The sequence below is a fragment of the Ziziphus jujuba genome, chromosome 3 (genome assembly GCF_031755915.1).
Source record: "Ziziphus jujuba cultivar Dongzao chromosome 3, ASM3175591v1".
NCBI lineage: Eukaryota > Viridiplantae > Streptophyta > Magnoliopsida > Rosales > Rhamnaceae > Ziziphus > Ziziphus jujuba.
Window position 1 is genome coordinate 19,986,128 of NC_083381.1, and position 8,057 is coordinate 19,994,184.

At 35.9% G+C, this 8,057-nt stretch overlaps 1 long non-coding RNA gene across 3 annotated transcripts; it reads left to right on the top strand.

Annotated features, from left to right (window-relative positions):
• The first annotated feature begins 1,327 nt into the window (after window positions 1-1,327).
• On the top strand, window positions 1,328-8,057 carry LOC125423404 (uncharacterized). Of its 3 annotated transcripts, none has more exons than XR_009638490.1 (5): window positions 1,329-1,820; window positions 1,932-1,992; window positions 3,157-6,027; window positions 6,473-6,768; window positions 7,129-8,057. It is a non-coding gene; the product is annotated as an uncharacterized LOC125423404 (long non-coding RNA). The 3 variants fall into 3 exon arrangements; XR_009638489.1 differs by having other exon boundaries at window positions 1,330-1,820; window positions 6,473-7,250; window positions 7,472-8,057; XR_009638488.1 differs by having other exon boundaries at window positions 1,328-1,820; window positions 6,473-8,057.

Here is an 8,057-nt window from a genome sequence, read left to right on the forward strand (position 1 = left end):
CCAGAGGAGAGATAGTTATCGCATGCCCCAGCCAGCTCGCCATTCGATCATTGTGGATGCAAGCTCGTATCAGCAGTCACGCATTGGTTCTCCGCGGATTTGTCCACTTTGTAGGGGGAATCATTCTGGGCAGTGTCAGATGGATGGTTTATGCTTTCGGTGTGGGCAGCCAGGTCACATAAGGAGGGATTGCCCTTATGGTAGTGGCAGTGTGCTAGAAGCAGGTCGACGGACACAGCATACAAGGGTATTTCCAGGATAGAGTTCCCAGGGGAGTCAGCCAGTAGGAGTTTCTTCGGGATCAGTACAGCCGTCTGCAGGATCGAGTCGAGGTAGAGGAAGGAGAACCCAGCAGACAAGTCAAGGCCGGGTGTTTGCTATGACGCAGCAGGGAGCCAGGACTACGCCCGACGATTTCACAGATCAAGGGATGGAAACAGACCTGATCCTGTTGGATCTATCCGGACTTGAAGTAGTGTTGGGCATGGATTGGTTGGCAAGGAACTACTTAGTCGAGGAAGCAACGTGGGAACCCGAAACACAGATGCGTGAGCAGTACCCGTATCTGTTCCAGTGACGTGCGGAAATTTCGAGGACGAAATTTTTGTAAGGGGGGAAGGCTGTAACACCCCGTCCCAAATCGCACCGGAATCCGTGCACGTTGACCGAGGTTGACCGTTGACCGTTGACCGAAAGGGGTCAAAAGTTGACTTTTTGACTCGGTGAGAATTTTGAGTTGACTAGGGTACGGTGGCGAAGTGCATGACTCCCTGAGTTCGTAGACTAGTAGCACGTCGAAAACGGAGCTACGGTTTGAAAGTTATGGGCAAAACAAGTTGAAGTGTAAACTGTCTAAAAGGTGCCGGGAGTTGACTTTTTCTTGTGATGTAATTGTGAGTTGACTCTTGTATGGTTGTAAAGTACTCGTCGATACGAGTTCATAGACTAGCGGCACGTCCGATTTGGACATGTGGTTTGAAAGTTATAGACCTGTAAAGTTTTTCAAATACTGTATTATTTTAATATTATTTTTTTTTACACGCATAACGAGGTGCCACGTGTGACTCAATGAAGGTGGCCATGTGTCACCATGGTGAAATGCCACATGTCAACCATGTGAAAAAAAAAAAAAAAAAAAAAAAAAAAAAAATCAAATTATTTTATTATTTTTGAATAATAATATTATTATTAATATTATTTAATTATTTCTTTTTCTTTTCCTTTTTCTTTCTCTTTTTCTTTTTCTTTTTCTTTTTCTTTTTCTTTTTCTTTTCTTTTCCCCACGTGGGAAAACACCACCACTTCTTTCTTTTTCTTTTTCTTTTTCTTTTTCTTTTTTTCTTTTTTTCCTTTCTTCTTCCCCGAAACACCAAGCACGCAACAGTTATTTTTTTTTTTTCTTTTCTCCCCACCGGCCGTCCCTCTCTCTCTTCCGTGTTTTCAAATTCCGGCCACCCATAGCCCTCACGCGCCAGCCACCAAGGAAGCCCGCCACCTCACGAGCTTGGCCGCCAAGTTTCACGGCCAGCCGCCGCCGGACGCGCGCCGATCGGGCCGGAGAAGCCGCCGGCCGGCCAAGTTTCTCTCTCCTCTTTTCTTGTGTTTTCCGGCCAGCCCACTCCCAATTGAGCCTCCTATCCCCCTATTTTGGGTCCTCTGAATCCAAAAATGGCCTCCAATCCCAGAAATTCGAAGCGGTTTGCGAGATATGGGGAAGTGAACACCGGTCGAAACTTTCCGACCAAATTCCGGCTACCTCCGGCGGAATTGGGGTCGACGGAGACCGGATTGGTGATCCTCGTCCCACAAGCTTCGATTCGGTATATCATTCGACCATTTTGGTTAAAGTTTGTGTTTGAGCCCCGGGTACCGGGTATTATTTACCCGAATAAAATATTAATTTATTTGACTGTCTGTGAATTTTGTTCTAGGAGCACCGGTGAGTCGTAGAATTGATCCCGTAGTGGATCATGGGTTAATTGCGTGCTCAAGGTGAGTGACCCACCTTCAAATTAATTTTGGAAATTTAATTGGTGAATATATAATGTGTGATTTAAATATTTGGAATTTAATTTCTATGTGCCAAATATTTATTTGAATTATTGTGGAATTATTTGTGAATTTATCGGATTTAAGAAAATGTGTATTTCACCAATTTATGCCATGTGGAATTATTTTATGGTTTTGAGGATTTTGAAATTGGTGTGGTTTTAATGGTAAATTGGGCACGATTTGATTTTCAAATATTTCAAGGAAAATATTTGGTTATGTTGGTGATTTCAATTTTTATGAAATATGCCCATAAAATATTATGGGATTTGATTATGATATTTCGAGAAATTATTTATGCTTGGAAAAAAAAATGTGGATATTTGAATTGATGGATTTGGGAGTTGGTGGATTTGAAAATCATGGAATTTATGGTATGGATTATAAGGAAATTGTGGAGAATTTCCCGGTTCAAGCGGATGGATTATGCCCGCTATGCTTATGAAAAATGTGAAATTTGTTTTATGATTTAAATTTATGGATTTTATAATTTTTAGATGCACCGTGCACGTACTGGTGTTCTGATTATGTGATATGGTATATGTGATATGGTTAGTGTGCACACGGTTGTGATTAGCGCGCAGGTGGGTGTGAGTAGCGCGCGGTTGATATTATGAGGGTGTCCTGTGGATGCCATCGGAGAGGGCGGCCACCCCCCTTTGGCCGGGACACCAGGTTAGCAGCGGCGCTGTGGGACGCCACACGACCGTATGCCGGTTTCTTTCTATAACCTCCTGTCTGGCGGTACCTTGGGACGCTGGGTACTGTTGGCGCCACTGGTATATAGTGGGTGCATCAAATTATTTTCAGAACTGTGTTTTAAAAATAAAATGTTTGGAAACTGAATTGGAATTAAAAATATAATTGTTACCGCTTCTGGTATTTAATTGATGTCTTGGTTTTCGGGGAATATGGATAAAGGGTTTTGTGAAATTGTTTTAAAAGGGGAACCTTTCCAACTGAGAGAATTGTAAGGGTTTTGAGAGAAAATATTATTTCCAAATAATTATTATTTATATACCTATTACCGTGGTATGATAGTGTAGAGTAGTAGGGTCGCTCACTGAGATGATTAGCATCTCACACTCTTAAATTCCGTTCCTCTAGGTACCAGATTGTCGGTGTTCACTCGGAGCGGACTTGATCTTCCTCGCTGTTTTAGTTCGGCAGTACCCTGTTATTCTTTTATTGCAGTTGTAATATTTCTTTCACTCTTGTTGTATTTATTTTGCACTGGATTACTGTATTTATTTTTTTAAGTACTGCAATTTGTGGAACCAATTTGTAGTTTGTGGGAGGAATAAGGGGATATTTTTGAAGTGTGTTTTCAGTGCAGGTAAATTTGTGATAAGTAAATCCCTTAGGGGAGGTGCTGCCGGATTTTCCGTTGGAAGGTTCGGTGGTATTTCCCTGGGATCAGGGCTGTCTAGGGTTCCGGAGGAGGAATTCTGGACGGGTCCTGACATTTAGAGTTGCCAACAAGGCTAGATTAAATAAGCTGTACATCCCGGTAAATATTGTAGACATTTTTCTTGCTATAATCGGATTTTTTTAAAAAAAAAATTATTTTTCATATGAAAATGGATATGTATTGAATGAAATTGTTCCAAACTTCTAGTATGTGATTAATTTATTATTTTTATTATTATTATTAGTAGGAATAGGCTTTTCTGATGTTAATGGTTTTTGTTTTTTTGTTTGTTTTTTTAACTTTTTTTATGCTATAGATGTTAACGGAATTGCTATGAACGCATAACGTTGAGACATCTTGCATGCGTTTTAGCTGGTAAAATTTGTTTAAGCACACTGGACGATTTCTCATGAAGAAAATATTTATACATATTTAAGTTTATATATATAAAAATGTTTAAATTTATATGCATATTTAAGTTTATATATATATATATATATATATATCTATGTTTATGTTTCTCTGTTATTGCTTATCCAAATAATTAACCTCTAATTATATCTGTATTTTAAGATAAATTAATTTAGCAAGCATTGTATATGATCCATTATAATAGGTGATCAATGAAATTCAAAATTTATGAATTTATGTTATTAATATTGAACGATTATCCAAAATCACCAATGCTAATAAATAGTTGTTTTGTTGTATATATATATATATATATATATTTTTTTTTTCCCGCTGCCGATTAAGTGATGATTGTGTTTGAAGGAAGGAAATTAATAAACTTGTTGCTGAAGCAGGAAAAACAAAATTGGTTTAATGAGATTGTGTTGCTTATATTTATATATGAACCATTTAGAATTGATGAAGTGAAGCCCTTGGCGTTCATTGTTGCCTGGTGAGTTCTTTAATTTCATTTATATTGATAATTTGATACAGAATTTTGAGAATCTGATGAGAAGGAGGATCATATTCTAATAGAAAACATGCCTTGAATAACATAATTACATAATCACAATATTGCAGCACAATAAAGTATGAATGAATAATTAGTGATTTTTTTATTTTTTATTTTTTTAAGATGAGAAGTTGATCATAAATAAATACCCAGCTGAAATGCATTACTACCAAGATTAATTATAATCTTAACAGATAATATTATGTAGCATATAGGAGCATAGAATTTCTTGTTAATTATAGAAGTATAGATCATATAGTTAACTATACAATCATCAAAGAATAAAAACAATCAATCTCTTTTTCTAAGTCTTTCGCAACTTGCCGCAGTTTTAGAAAATTCCAATCCTTGAACATCTACTTCAACCCTTTTATTTTATTTTATTTTTTAACAATGAAACTAATTTCAATTTCCAATTAAATTTCAAATATATATTTTTTTGTTTTTCTAAACAAATTTCTATAAACGTTGATTGAATATGTGAATTTTTTTTGGGGATGTGCAAACCATGCACATTGAGGAAGTGCTGATCATTACGGCTCCAGAAAACAGTTTGGAAAGGTGTACTTGAGAAAGGAAAAAAAATTTTTTTTTCAAGATTTGGCCCAAACCAAGGAACAAATGCCTTTGAACTTGAAATCCAAAGGGAGCCGAATAAATTCTCAAGAAAAAATTAGAATTAAAATTCGGATATAATCTAGATACATATCATTTTGATAGAGATTTTGATAGACAATTAGAATGGATTGCTTGTTAAGATGTAATTAGTTTCATATAGATATAGTATGAATTTTCCTTATCCATCGTCTGTAATATATTTACTTGTGGATGGATATTTTCTTAATTTGTTCATATGGCTAGTTTTCAATTTTTTGTTTTGACATGTAATTCTTTGTTACGTATAGAAAATATATATTAGTTTTTCATATATTTGGAGTTTTGGCAGGAATCACCAATACTATGTTGAGATTGAGAGGGTAGATCTTTCGTTGAGAATTGGGATCCACTGTTCACATATGGTTCCAGCTAGCTGTTTTCATTATCCTATTTTCCCTTTTTTTTTCATTTAAAATTAAAAATAATCGAAATATATTAGGCCTTACTAAGTCTAAAAATTAGCGTTGATATATGGCTACACGGTTGGCATATTTGGTTGCTATGATCATGGGCCTGATTGTGGGCCTTATTAGGCCTCATTTACAGATTTCGAGATTCCCAACTGATTGTTGTGGACTGTGATTTGTAGGTGAGATTTTGGTACGCAGAAATAATCTTGGGGAACTTGGCCTAATGCCTTTTTTTTAAAGCCTCTAATGAAATATACCTCTCATTTCTTAGTTTTTTTTTAATCTGTCCTCTGCTTCCCATTTTATCTCCAATGAAAGTAAAAAATTACTCTACTTTTCTTTCTTCATTCCTTCAGTCCGAAAAACCCAGAGTCTTTAGTTTCTGCACTCTATTTTTTTATTTTTCTTCATCCCCCAGAAAACCCACACACAATCTCATTTAGAATAAAAAAAAAAAAATCCATGCTCCATCTCCCTGCATCTCTTACTTCTTCTCTTGCAAACATATGAAAGACTAAGGAAAAATTGCGTTTAAGGTAAGGATCTGTGTATTTTGATTTTTTTTTTTTAGCTTGGATTTTTGCTTGATTGGCGAAAGGCGAAGACGATGATTGGAATGGAGGAAACTAGTCGAAATCAAGTAGTAGTAGTAGTAGTAGGTTATACAATTTAGTGGGGTAATTAAATATTATGAGTGAGCTTTAGGGTCGGTTTCTATATTGCTTTAAGGTTAGAAACACTTCACGAGTGTTTGTTGAATTTTTTGATTGCAACAGAATATTAAAGGAAATTGAAAGAAAAGAAAACCCAAAAAAACAAAATTGAAGAATAAGTTGAAAGCGATTATGGTTAAAATCTGCTCCAAATGTTGAATCATTTGTTTTCTTGTTTATATGACACTCACCATCCTGCTAGATATCATAATTTAATTACATAACTTCATTTTGATTTTATGTTGGTTTCTTGTATATGGTTATGAAGGTGAGCGGTAGTTGTGCAGAGGAGCTATACTTGGAAAGTTTGCAGCATCAAATAGAAAGTGATCTTATGCCAAGTGCCTGATGTGACCAAAGTGATTCTTATGGTATCCTTTTAGTTATATGTTCAAAGATGTTATACCTGCTATATGGACCATGAGGTATACTATCTATGTTGTTTAGTTTGCCCTAATTTCTTTCTGTTTAGTTTTCAGCCAAGGTTGGAATTTCTTAAGCTTGGCTGGTGGAACATTATTAATTTTCAAGTTGATTACAAATATGCTGTTGGGGATAGGATAGGTGAACTGTCTTATACTTACTCCTATTTTATGAATTTGAGGTTGGTTGCCGAGATGTGGTATTAGTTTGCTTGTGGTTTTGTATTATAGGCTAATGGCACTCAAGACTTCCATGATAAACTGATATTTACAGATTGAGAAACCCATACTATTGGTTACAATTCAAAAAATGTGCTTGAAAATGCCTTAGGTCAAGTGCATATGGTTATCCTTGTGCATTTGGTTATGAGGTTGATGTAATGTCCCTCCTTAACATATTGAAGTTGTGGGTTTATTTATTTATTTATTTTTGTCTATAAGTAATAATCGCTGCCCCCACACCCTTTCTTTGAATTTCATGTAACAATTGGTGTATTACTAGAGTGGATATCACAATGGTCTCATAGCAAGAGAAGAAGCTGTAGCGCAAGAGGGATTTAATATTGGCTTTAAGGAATCAGTCCTTGTTGGGTACAAATGGGGTCTAGTTAGAGGTGATACCAGGTAAAAGAAAACAAAAGAGGAAAATAATTTGAATGCTCTATTGCTTATAGAGTTTTTAATGAAATTGCTATAAGCATATGATTAAAAAGGAATTTAAATGCTCTGTTGCTCATAGAGTTTTTAATGAAGTTGCTGTAAACATATGATTAACTTCTTTTCTCTGCTACTTTTGTTTTCCTATTTTGTCCAATCTACATCCCCATGAACTACCTTCACTTTAGTTCCTGAGGACTTGAAAGAGAGCATTTAAATTCTCAAGATGGTAACCAAACTCTCAAAGACATGAATTGTATGGTTGCTTTTCATAAGGGTTTGACAACATGGGCTAAGTCGGTGGATTCTACTATGAATCATAGTAAAACCAAAGTCATCTTCCAAGGAATTTCTCTTACCCACTACCATTAAGTTTACTTCTTTCCCATCACCAATTTTTTTTTTTTTGAAAACCAAAAATTAATTTCGTGAATTTCTCTGATGCTTTTTTTTTTCTTTCTTTTTTTTTTTCCCTTTTCATATTTAGTGGCAAGGGATTGGAATGAGCTAGGGGTGACAAACTGTGGAAATGAGACAAAACTCCTAAGTGGATCAGGCTATCGAGGCGGATTGCCCGAGGAATTATATGTGGTGAAAGATGTATTAACTTGAATGAGAAAACATGTTCATCTGCTGGACATAACAACTCTATCACAACTCAGAAAAGATGCATATCCTGGCTTTTATAATGGGTTTAGGCGCATGGATTGTAACCATTGGTGTATTGTTGGACTTCTAGATACTTGGAATCAAATTTTTATGCATTTCTCATAA